The sequence below is a fragment of the Gorilla gorilla genome, chromosome 1 (genome assembly GCF_029281585.2).
Source record: "Gorilla gorilla gorilla isolate KB3781 chromosome 1, NHGRI_mGorGor1-v2.1_pri, whole genome shotgun sequence".
Taxonomy (NCBI): domain Eukaryota; kingdom Metazoa; phylum Chordata; class Mammalia; order Primates; family Hominidae; genus Gorilla; species Gorilla gorilla.
The window spans coordinates 21,557,682-21,570,480 of NC_073224.2; the positions used below are offsets into that span (position 1 = coordinate 21,557,682).

Genomic DNA, 12,799 nt, shown 5'->3' on the forward strand with positions numbered 1-12,799 from the left:
TAGTACTAGAAGTCCTAGCCAGAGCAATCAGACAAGAGAAAGAAAAAAAGGGCATCCAAATTGGTAAAGAGGAAGTCAAACTGTTGCTGTTTGCCGATGATATGATTGTTTAGCTAGAAAACCCTAAAGGCTCCTTCAGAAAGCTCCTGGAACTGATAAAATAATTCTGCAAAGTTTCTGGATACAAAATCAATGTACACAAATCAGTAGCTCTTCTATACACCAACAGCGACCAAGCTGAGAATGAAATCAACAACTCAGGCCGGGCATTGTCTCTCATGTCTGTAATCTCAGCACTTTGTGAGGCTGAGGTGAGCAGATCACCTGAGGTCAGGAGTTTGAGACCAGTCTGGCCAACACGGTGAAACCCCGTCTCTACTAAAAATACAAAAATTAGCGGGGCTGTGATGGCATGCCTGTAATCGCAGCTACTTGGGAGGCTGAGGCAGGAGAATCACTTGAACCCGGGAGGCGGAGGTTGCAGTGAGCTGAGATCGTGCCACTGCACTCCAGCCTGGGTAACAGAGCGAGCCTCCATCTGAAAACAACAACAACAAAAAAACAACAAAAAAAGCCCACAAAAATCAGTAACTCAACCCCTTTTACAATAGCTGCAAAAAAAAATAAAATAGGAATATACCTAATCATTAAGCACTTTGGAAACAAATTAATATTTTGGAAAGTATTCAGATTTTTTTCCTCTATGTGAAAGGTAAATCATGATAAATTTATTTCTTCTTTTGTCTCTTGGGTCAAGAAAAGCACTAATTTAATGTCTTCTATTCGCTGTATCTTTTTTTCTGTCACTCCAGTTTTCATTTCAGGTTAATTGAAGTGTGGGTTTTCCAAATTGGTTTTTGCTTAGGCTCACTAAAGTTGATCCATTAGCTCTGAATTTCTTTCTGTACATACTTCAAAAGCTAGAATTATTGAAAGGAGTAATTTTTTCCATTTAAATGTACTTTGCTTATTATTTCCCAGGTTCTGATAGCAATATACTGCTCAGTGGGAAAAGATTTCTCCTATGATTGAATGTTCCTAGCATTGTGTTTAGGAAATTTCTTTCAAATTTTTCTCTTAATATTTTTCTAGTGCTGAGATCCTGTGGTTTGAAGGACTTTTATTTCAGAGACATAGGCCATGCTTAGTGGAGACGCATTCACAATGGAAACAAAGCTTAGATGCTGATTATCCAAATACCCTATTTTGAATATGAGACTCTTCTTACTGAAAGGACAATTTGGAGAGATATATGGTCAAATGACCAGGCTAAATTTATCTATATTAATTTCCTAAACAATGTAGGTAAATTGCACATTTTAAAATATTCCAGCATCTCAAAACATGGCACCTACCCTCAATATTTCTAATAATCATTCACTTGTTCAGCACATATACAGCACTTAACCTCATGAATGCTTTGTAAAAGTCTAGGGGAACATGAGAAATAAGTCAGACACAGTCCCTGTTGTCCCCGTTTACAATCTACTGTGAGACACGGATAATTAAGGAGGTGATTATAATCATGTGGGAAAAGCAGTTCTTCCTGTAGATTCAGACAAGAGATTCCAGATTTTGAAGGGATCTACATCTCAAACCCAAAGAAGTAAATCCCTCAAAGCATAATGGGGCAGGGCAAGATGGCTCAAGCCTGTTATCCCAGCACTTTGGGAGGCCGAGGCAGGTGGATCACCTGAGGTCAGGAGTTCGAGGCCAGCCTGGTCAACATGGTGACCAGGTCTCTACTAAAAATACAAAAATTAGCCGGGCCTGGTGGTACACACCTGCAATTCCAGCTACTTAGGAGACTGAGGCAGGAGAATTGCTTGAACCTGGGAGGCAGAGGTTGCAGTGAGCCGAGATTGCACCACTGCACTCCAGCCTGGGCAACAGAGCAAGACTCCGTCTCAAAAAAAAGAAAAGCAAAGAGAAAATAAATTGACCTCAGGTAAGGAGAGATGATATGCAAAAGGATTATTGCAACAAGGGTGGGGAGACTCTTGCTCTAGGAAAGGAAACTGCAGCATTAGGGAAGGAGACTATAGCAATGCAGAGAGTGCCATAACCATGGGATCAGTGTGCATCTCTGAGGTCAGCAGAAAAAGGTCTTTCTTTCATATGGAGTACAGAAGCCTACCAAGAACCATGTGGGGGAGTGGGATGAGGCAGTGGCATGATTAAACAGTGGCTCAGTCTCTGTTTGTGGCCATTGCATTCTCTGGAGCAGGTCTTATAGAGAGGCTGTTCTGCATTCCTACATGCAAGAAAGGACCAAAGTCCAGGGGCCTGGGGGAAGGTGAGGAGACTGAGCAGAGTTTGGTCAAGTCACATTGATGGCATTTTGTCTACACTGGCCAGTGGGGACCAATGGCTAATCATTCATGAGACACAGAATGGGAATTGGAAGGTCCGTGTCTGACCCTGTCATAGGTAAACAAGGAGGTCATCAGTGGGTTTTATCTAAATCTTATGGGGAAGGGGAATTCCTTGCAAGAAGTCATGTTTTGGAACACTGAAGGTGTGTGTTGGGAAGGGGTAGTTTTGTAATCTCCCCTGTTTTCAAGAGGCACAGGACTTGGAGAAAGTTCAGTACCACCAGTGCCTCTGACACAAAGTCACCTATAACCTTGAACACCAGGTGTTAGGATGAATGGAGTCCATGGTAAGTGCCATGACAAAAAGCCATCAGCCAGTAGTGTTGACATTACCTGGAGTCTTGCTAAAAATGCAGATTCTCAGACCTGTTGAATCAGAATCTTCATTTGCAGTTGAGTCCCGGGATGATCCATCCACAGGTGAAAGTTTTTGAAGCACAGCTCTGGGGAAGTCAGGAAAGCATCACTAGAAGAAATGATCCCCTAGTTAACTAATTCTCTTTCTCTGGTAATGCTCTGATTTGAATGTTCACACATTCATTCATTTATAGAAACTAATTGTTTTTCCAAGAAAGTTGTATTAGTATCTACATGTTTTAGTTATATATTGCTCTGTAAACTACCCCTGAATTTAGTGGCTTAAAACAACAACAAGCATTTATTATTCTCACAGTTTCTGTGGGTCAAGAATTTAGGAACAGCTTAGTTGGGTGGTTTGCAGTCAAGATATCAGCCATGGCTGAAATCAACTGAAGACCTGGCTGCAACTAGAGAACTCAAGGTGATCCACTCCCATAGCTGGCAAGTTGGTTCTTCTCCATGCTAGGCTGTCTATCCTGGGGCTTCTCCATCGGGCTGCTTGGGTGTTCTCACAACATGGCAACTAGCCTACCCCAGAGAAAGAGCCAGAGGAAAGCTGTCCTTTTTATGACATAGCCTTGGATGTCACATGGAATCACTTCCAACACAATGTATTCATTAGAAGCAAGTTATTAAGTCCAGCCCCCTTTGGGAGGATGGAGAGAACTAGGCTCCAACTTTTTTTTTTTTTAAACAAGGGAAAGCATGAACACAGTCTCCCACTGCCACACATTATGCAATTGAGTTTCCTACATTTGAGGAAATTGCAGGGGTCAGCACATTTGGAGTGCAATGGATGAGCCTTGCCCTGGGAAAACCACCTTTGTGATCATGGATCATGGTATCTCCCCTGCCAGGTAAGTATAGGCTCCAACTTTTAAAGGAAAGAATATCAGTGGAGTTCCGGACATTACACAGCATTGTACAGGTGGGCTTTGTAAAAGTCAATGATGTTTATCAATTTAATTTATTTGACATTTTGCTGCTGAAGACAGATAACTGATTCTGTTTTTCAGTCTCCAAAACTTACAAGAACATGCTTCATGCTATTTTAATAAGACAGAACATTTCAATTATCAGAATACTTTTGGAGAAAACTGTAGTTGTTGGTGAAAGTCTGTAATTCAAAGGTGGTAAGATAGAACTTTCGTGGGCGACAAGAGGATGACTTTGCAGTTTGCTTTGTGGCAGCATGTGGAGGTGGGAGGGACAAGAAAGAAACATAAAGAGCGGAGGGTAGAAGCCAAGAGATAGTGGAAAATCACCTGTTCTGTCCTGGTACTCCTCGCTGCTCTCCAGATTTTTAGTAAAGTTGTTGAGCTCATGTACAAGGCGAGTGGTGCTTTTTTTCAGACTGTGATAGGGCTAGGCTGTATATCTGGACTGAGTCGAACCAAACTAAGAAACACATGCAGATATGGAAGACCAACAGAGAGAAGCAAGAGGAAGTAAAGTCAGAGGAGTTTGCAAAATGGGGGTGAGAGGTAAGGTGGACCATGGTGGGTGGTGAAGGAAGCCTCTCAAAGGCCACGGAATAGAGGACTGCAGTCATTTTTAGCTAGGTCTCCAAGGGACAGAGGGACCTTAGTTGACATGTGGATGGCACTTGATTTCTGGCAATTCTTCTCTTTTGCTGAGTAAACAGCATGATCAGAATATTATTTACTGAATTTCAGCTTTTGATGCTGACTATTTTAAAATAACATTAGAAAGTAACTATGAAAAATATCTCAAGTTAGAAGAAAATTTTTATTCATTTATTTAGGTTTGGAGTGGCAAGGCGTAGAGCTTGAAATGTAATTTCACTTACCAGCAACATGTTTACATTGCTGCCTTAATGCTCCCTCTGGAATCAGAATGATCTCCAGCATTTAGGGACCTCCTAGTTTATAAATGCTGTGGCCCTTTTTTTTCTGTTTCAGAAGCACACTCTTTTAATCTTATAAAATCCTGGCCAGGAATGAATGAATTATCTAAAACAAAGGGTCAATGTGACCTTTTATCTTGCTTAATAGTTTGAAAATCTGTTTTGCAAAGCAAAATGACTTTCCTCACAAAGCTTTTCCTGTATTTGGGGTTATAAACACATATTTTTTGAGAAGACAGTACATTTCCCTGAATTTCGTTTTCTAAAGGCTTAAATAATTTTCATAGTAAAACAAAATTGCCTCAAGTGCTATTACCTCCCTCTCCTAGACACCCATTAATGTAAAATAAAACTAATCTATAATAAATGCTTGTTGTAAGAACGCTTGGCAGAAGCCAGGTAAAATTTCACATTCTGTACAGCATTCGGTGATGAAGGACACACTATTATTGTTTTGAAGCATTGCAGAAATTCTTTTTAAGCAAATCTTAGCTTTTAAAATTGAAGCTTAGAATTTTGCTCAGCCCATTTTGTTTCTTAGGTCCCAGATATTTGGCATCTGCAAACTCAAAATTGATAAAGTTAGGCATACAGAGACAGAATATTTCTGTTTGTAAATAAAAGCAAGTTTTGCTCAACCCAATAAAAGTACTCCTAAAAAAATTAGTAAAGGAAATAAATAAAAATGTATAATAAATTATTCAATAAAACCAAATCTAATGCATCCAAAGAGTTCACAGTCTAAATTCCTGGAGGGAAGAGTTGGGTGGGTGGGCTTTAAATTTCAAATGATTTTATTTCTTCCAATCCCTGTATTCATCTGTGCTTTGCCAAATTCTGCTTTCATGCTTCTTAATGACCTTTCAGCCCCCTTTTATAAATGGTCCAGCTGAACATTTTGATCTTATCACCAACTTACTGCTCCAACCCAGAATGGAAGCCAATCTCTCCCTTTTTCTGGCACCAGTAGTCTCTGTAGGTAACTTTTCTAGAATAGAGGTCAGAAAATGTTTTTTGTAAAGGAACGGTTAGTAAACATTTTCAGCTTTGTGAGCCATATGGTCTCTGTTTTGACTATTCAGCTTTGAAGTTGTAGTGAGACAGCAGCCACAGACAATATGAAAATGAATGGGCATGGCTGTGTTCCAATAAAACTCTGCACTTGGTCTTAGCCAAAAGGCCGAGAAGTGATTCCAATAAAACTTTATTTACAAAAATAGATGGTGGGCTGGATTTGGCCCACAGGCTGATGTGAAAGTTGTCAGAATCAAAATAGAGTCACTTGTGACAGCTGGAACTGGGAAAGGCCATAATGGGGGGGTTCTCATGCTCGTATGCCTGATAATAAGAACTATCACAAACAAACTCTGCAAAAAAGCACAACCTTGCACAAAGGCCACCAAAACCTTACAGAGAAAATACTTCTGCAAGGACATCTGTCCAGCAACTGCTTGTCCAACCTTGGACTGACACCACCCTTGTTATTGATCCTTACAGCCAAGGATAATTGATTCAAAACAACTTATGTAATTCTTTTCATTTTGCCTTCAAAAACTGTCCCTTGCCTCAACCTTCCTGATGATCTGCATAGTTTACTCTGGCACGTGTATTTCCATTGCAAAGCCATTCCCAAGTAAATATCATTTTCTTTTAGAGTCTCCTTCTCAGTCTGTTATGAAGCTTTGACACTGCATGTCCTACGGCATGTCCCCATTTGGTTTGACATAGGAGCTGGAGGAACTATTCCACGGTGAGGAGAGGGAAAAAGCCCAGCTGTCTTCACGAAGCCATGGATGTTTCTCCTCTCTCTCCCATCATCCTCCTCCTCATCCCACTCTGAGTTTTCTGCTCATGTTGATTGTGGAGGAGCACGGTAGAATGGAGGTTCAGTGAGGAGAGCAGAATTGATTGGAATATCTCTCAGACAGCCCTCCTGTAGATGACACCAGCTCCACTGTTTGCAATTTTTTGGGAATGCAGGGAACTGGAGGCTCCTTTCTGTCAGTTTTAGACCCAAGCCTTGAGCATAAAAGAGCCCTGCTCTACCTTCTGTGACACTCTTTACCACCGTGTTTTATTCCGTGGATCAGTGATTGTAAGGATGGATACAGTTCAGGAATATAGAAGTACAGTAGTAGTTCATCAGTGACAGCTGTTCGTTGACATTGTCCCAATCTCCGTCTGTCACATTCTTGACAAAATTCCAGGACTTTCTACACATTCTAGTGTTGCCTAAAATACGAAGTGTTTAAAAATGTAGTTCATGTTTCTTTTGCTTTACTGAGATAGAGGTTTTTGTTGTTGTTGTTCTTTTGTTTGTTTGTTGAATTTTTGTATGTTTCCAGTTAACTTTAGCTTTCCAGGCTGGAGTGCAGTGGCACAATCATAGCTGACTGCAGCTTTGACCTCCCAGGCTCAAAAGATCCTCCTGTTTCAGCCTCCCTAGTAGCTGGGACTATGCCACCATGCCTGGCTAAGATTTTTGAGATGAGGTCTCACTGTGTTGCCCAAGCTGGTCTCAAATTCCTGGGCTCAAGCAATCCTCCCATCTGTGAAAGCTCTGAGATTACAAGTGTGAGCCACCACACCCAGCTGGCTTGACATTTTTGAGTCTTCTCTTCTATCCCTTCTGACCCTTAATGAGCATTCTTCTCTTCCTTAATCCTGTTTTATTTCAAATACTTTATTTTTATGGCCTCCATAATAACACCTATTAGACTACTTTTGTGATTGTACTTTCTTTAAAGGCATATTTTCCCATCAGCCTAAGAATAACTTCCTTTAGAAATGATTCTTTCCCTTCTCCTGTCTCACTTGGATGTATCCCATGGCCTCACCTGCTGACCCTGGCTGCTCTGCTCTCCTCCTTGACTTAAATGAATTTTCAGCTCCTGCTATAAGCCACACTGTTCCACATCCTGGAGCTACAAAGATGTAGCTTCTGCCTTCAAGGAGCTCACAGTGCAGAGAAGTGAGAAGACAAACATAAAACCAAGCCAGTGACACCAGGGGCAATTCACTCTCTTTGGTGGACTGTAGACACTCATGTCTGTAAACTGGGCACACTCTTAGTTGTATGGGAGAGGTTCGGGCTGTGGTACATTATTGCACTCCAAGACAAGGACAGAGGAGTGGCACCTCTTAAACATGGAGGCTGAGCCAAGGTACTGTTAACTTGTGGCTCATGGTTCAAACCATTCATACCATGGTCATGAAATGTACTCACCCTCCCACCCCACCAAAAGGGCAAAGCTCTCTTGCTATGGGGCTATGCTGCCCCTGTTGGGCCCACTGCAATGAAGAATTTAAGTGGGAAATGATCAGGGTCATGTTGTTCCTAACAGATTCCAGATTCTTCTGATTACCCTATACTAGATCTTATGGGGGAAAAACCCAAAGATCCTGCCTTCAAATTGCATATGGTCTGTTTAGTAGAAAGGATAGTGAGGAGACACAGAAAAGAAACAACCAAATAATTTTTATAGAACAACATATCAGCCAGCACAAATTAGTCTAGCAGAGTGCCCACTGAGAGAACACAGAAGATGAGAGAATAAACAAAGATGGTCGTAGTTGCCTTCCAATTTGTTTCTAATCTTTGCTATTATAAGATATATATTATGATGAACCTGTTGATTCATAAATCTCTTACTATATTTTGGATAATCTTCTCAGGACAAATGCTCCCAAATAGAATTACTAAGTTAAACAGATATCAAGGAAATAAACATTTTTTAAGAGATTTTGATATATTGCCAGATAGATTCCAATTGCTGTCTAGAAAGACTATATAAATGTACGCTCCTCACCCCCAGCAGTGTATAGGCGTATCCATCTCACAAAAACTTGGAAGCATCAATAATTACAATTTTTTAAAATCTCTAATAAAGCAAGTGAAAATATCTAATTTTTTTCTATGCATTTCCTTTGTACTAGTGATGTTGAACATTTTATCATATGTTTATGAGTCATTGTTGTATCCTCTTTTACCAGCTAGCTGTCTTTTTTGTCTTTTGCTCCATGGGTCCTCTGTAGATGAGTTATATAATAGCAGTAGAACAGCATCCAAATCAATATGCTAGGTTATTTTATAACTTTAGACTGATAAGGCATTCAGAGTTGAAAGGTGTGGTTCTTAATACAGCTCAAGGAAGTTATGTCCAGATAAACACTCTCAGGTCAGGAAACAATTCTGTAAGGAGTATGTTAGAGTTCTACTAGAAACACAGTGAGGGTTACAAGTATCAGCTGCTGCCTAAGGTATGTATATATGTTATCCCCAGTTTCGATCAAAACATTTGATGAATAAAGAGGAACAGCAATGAGATACCATCTCACATCAGTTAGAATGGCTATTATTAAAAAGTAAAAAAACAACATGTTGCACGGTTGCAGAGAAAAGGGACTGCTTATACACTGATGGTGGGAATGAAAATTAGTTCAGTGCCCTGTGGAAAAGAGCTTGGAGATTTCTTAAAGAACTAAACACAGAATTACCATTCCACCCAGCAATTCAACGTTACTAGGTATATCCCCAAAGGAAAATAAATTGTTCTACCAAAATGATAACTGCACTTGTTGGCTGGGCTAGGTGGCTCACGCCTGTAATCCCAGCACTTTGGGAGGCCGAGGCAGGCGGATCATGAGGTCAGGAGTTCGAGACCAGCCTGGCCAAGATGGTGAAACCCTGTTTCTATTAAAAAATACAAAAATTAGCTGGGCACGGTGGCACGCACCTGTAGCCCCAGCTACTCGAGAGGCTGAGGCAGAAGAATTGCTTGAACCCGGGAGGTGAAGGTTGCAGTGAGCCAAGATAGTGCCACTGCACTCCAGCCTGGGCAACAGAGTGAGACTCTGTCTCAAAACAAAACAAAAAAAAGATACTTCCACTTGTATGTTCACTGCAGCACTACTCACAATGCAAAGAAATGGACTCAACCTAGATGCCCATCAATGGTGTATTGAATAAAGAAAATGTGGTACATATGCAATATGGAATACAATGCAGCCATAAAAAAGAATGAAATCATATTATTTGCAGCAACATGGATGCAGCTGGAGGCCATAACCCTAGGTGAATTACAGAGAAAACAGAAAACCAAATACTCCAACATGTTCTCACTTATAAGTGGGAGCTGAACATCGGGTACACACAGACACAAAGATGGGAGCAATAAACACTGAGGATTCCAAAAGAGTGGAAGGAGGTGGGGGCAAGGGTTGAATCCTACCTATTAGGTACTATGTTCACTTGGACACTAGAAACCCAAACCTCAGCATCACATAATATACCCATGTAACAAGCTTGCACATGTATTCCCTTAATCTAAATTTTAAAAAGTAAAAAAAAAAAAAAAAAAAAAAAAAAGACTAGTAGAATCAACAAAACGCATTCTAGTATAAAATGATACAGGTCTGTATGCAATTGTGGTTGAGCCCATCTTGCAATCTCAATTTGGAGGAAAAAAAGGAAGAATTTGGAATTGATTTCTTAGCCTCATAACATATTAAAACTGGGTACATTTTTACAAACTTAGCTTCCTGCCAAATCTTGAAATTAGCCTAGATTAACAATTAAGTTAGTTTTCTAGATATTTAGATTTTCCCATTGAAGATATACAGATGTGAAAAATATTTATTTTTTATTTTGTAGAACAAAAGAAGAAAAATGTGTTTGGATTACCAGATCCCTGACCCTCTGTGTTTGCTGTTGTTGATTATTAAGGCATTTTCATATAGGCTTAGATTATTTAAATATTACAGCTATATGCATAAGTATCAGTCATAGTTCTGCTTTTTTCTTATTAATAATTTTTAATTAAAAGAAATATAGAATTTAGCATGAAAAAACAAAAGGATGTAGAGTCTAGGCAGAAAATATCTCTAAGGGTCATGAAATGCGACATTGTAGAAGCAAATCTAACACACACAAAAATGAGTATGTGGAAATGAGTTTTAGAATATGGCACATGATTCAGGTTCTTCTGACTTTGTCTGATGGGGTGACATCAAAAGGTGATCTTTTTAATATTTCGTCATCTCTGCATTTATTTTGTTTTGTATATTTTAACAAGTGCTTTCAGGCTGCAGGTATCTGTTGGAAATATTTAGCTCTCTTCCAGCTAAATGAATAAATAATGATGCTATGCCCTTTGCATTCAAATGAAAGGTTATAAACCACTCTCAGTAGGGTCTAGCTTTGAGTCATTTGGCCAAGGAAAATGACAGGTTCTAATGTGGAGCACTTCATACTGTCTTTGAAAAACCCATGAATGCCAAGAAAGTGGCTCAGGATTTACCATGGAGGAGGGCTGTATGTGATGCAGTAAAGGCCGTGAGAAAGGACAAAGAGATTAGGGCTCATGGTCATCTGTATTGGCTCCATTTCTGATGTGTTCTAATATTGGAATCCTGTGCAAAGTTTGTTTGAAAATAGATATATGATTTTGCAAAAAAAAATTGGGGGCTGGGTGCAGTGGCTCATGCCTGTAATCCCAGCACTTTGGAAGCCAAGGCAAGCAGATCACCAGAGATCAGGTGCTGGGAACAGGCCCTCCAAATCTGGCCATAAACAGGCCCCAAAACTGGCCATAAACAAAATCTCTGCAGCACTGTGACATGCTCATGATGGCTATGATGCCCACGCTGAAGGTTGTTGTTGGTTTACTGGAATGAGATCAAGGAACACCTGGCCCACCCTGGGTGGAAAACCTCTTAAGGCGTTCCTGAACCACAAACAATAGCATGAGCGATCTGTGCCTTATGGACATGCTCCTGCTGCAGATAACTAGCCAGAGCCCATCCCTTTGTTTCCCATTTTAGTTAATCTGTAATCTATAGAAACAATGCTTATCACTGGTTTGCTGTCAATATATGTGTGGGTAAAACTCTGCTCATGGCTCTCAGCTCTGAAGGCTGTCAGCCCCCTGAATCCCACTCTGCACTCTATATTTCTCTGTGTGTGTGTTTAATTCCTCTAGTGCTGCTGGGTTAGGGTCTCCATGACCAAGCTGGTCTCGGCAATCAGGAGTTCCAGGACAGCCTGTCCAACATGGTGAAACCCCATATCTACTAAAAATACAAAAAAAAAAAAATTAGCTGGGCATGGTGGTGTGTGCCTGTAATCCTAGCTACTTGGGAGGCTGAGGCAAGAGAATCGCTTGAACCCAGGAGGTGGAGGTTGCAGTGAGCCAAGATCCTGCCATTGCACTCCATCCTGGGTGACAGAGTAAGACTCAATCTCAAAAAAAAAAATTTTTTTTTTTCAAACTACGCCTCTTATTCCATAATCTGCATTCCGCTGTACAGACATACCATCGTTTATCCAGTCTCCTGTTTATGTACACTTGGGCTGCTTCCAACTTTTCAGTATTACAAATATATCTTCTTTGAACTTTGTTGTATAAGTCATGTTGTGGACATATTTTTTCTTTTCTGTTAAGTCAGACCCAATGGGTCAAAAGGGGAGTCTATGTTTAAGTGTATAAGACATTGTCAAAATATTTTCCAAATTGATTGTACCATTTTAGAGTCTCATTTGCAATGCATTAGAGTTCCAGTTGCTCCAGTCTTACAGTATTTGGTGTTTTGTGGTAGCTCATTGGCAGGTTTTGATTTGCATTTCCCTGAGGCTTAATGATGTTAATTATATTTTCATGAGTTTATTGCCTCTGTGTTTATCTTCTTTTATGGAGTATGAAGTCTGCTCAAGTCCTATGCCCCTATTTTTATGGATTGTATTTTTACTTATTGTGTGGTAGGAATTCTTTATGTATTCTATATATGGGCCCTTTGGCAGATAAATGTGTTAATAATTTCCCCACTCTGGCTTGTCTTTCATTTTCTCAGTGGCATCTTTTACCATTAAATTTATCATTTCTAGCTCTTTCTCTGTAAGAAGTTTAAAAAGTTTTGATAAGGTTGTGTTTATCAAACTTTTGTCCTCTTTTATGAATAGTGCTTTTGCAGTTTAGTTCAGAAATATTTGAATAGTAGTGATGAGAGAGGACATCATTGCCTTGTCCTTGATTATGCCTTGTTCCTTGCTATTGGTTGTTAGTCATTAACAGCAGACATTTGCTGTTAGAAATGAAATTAGTTGCAGGTTTTTCATAGATGTCCTTTGTTAAGTTTAGGAAGTTCCCTTCTATAGTTTCCTAAGGATTTTTCGCCTGGGTGTTAAATTTTTACAATATGT

The 12,799-nt window shown here is 39.9% G+C and overlaps 1 protein-coding gene and 1 non-coding gene across 2 annotated transcripts in view; one reads left to right on the forward strand and one right to left on the reverse strand.

Annotated features, from left to right (window-relative positions):
- MAP10 (microtubule associated protein 10) overlaps positions 1–12,799 on the forward strand; it is a 51,642-nt gene that overhangs the window by 21,805 nt on the left and 17,038 nt on the right. The window lies entirely within an intron of this gene.
- Positions 3,430–3,600, reverse strand: LOC115932655 (U1 spliceosomal RNA). The gene has a single exon (XR_004068880.3). It is a non-coding gene; the product is annotated as a U1 spliceosomal RNA (small nuclear RNA).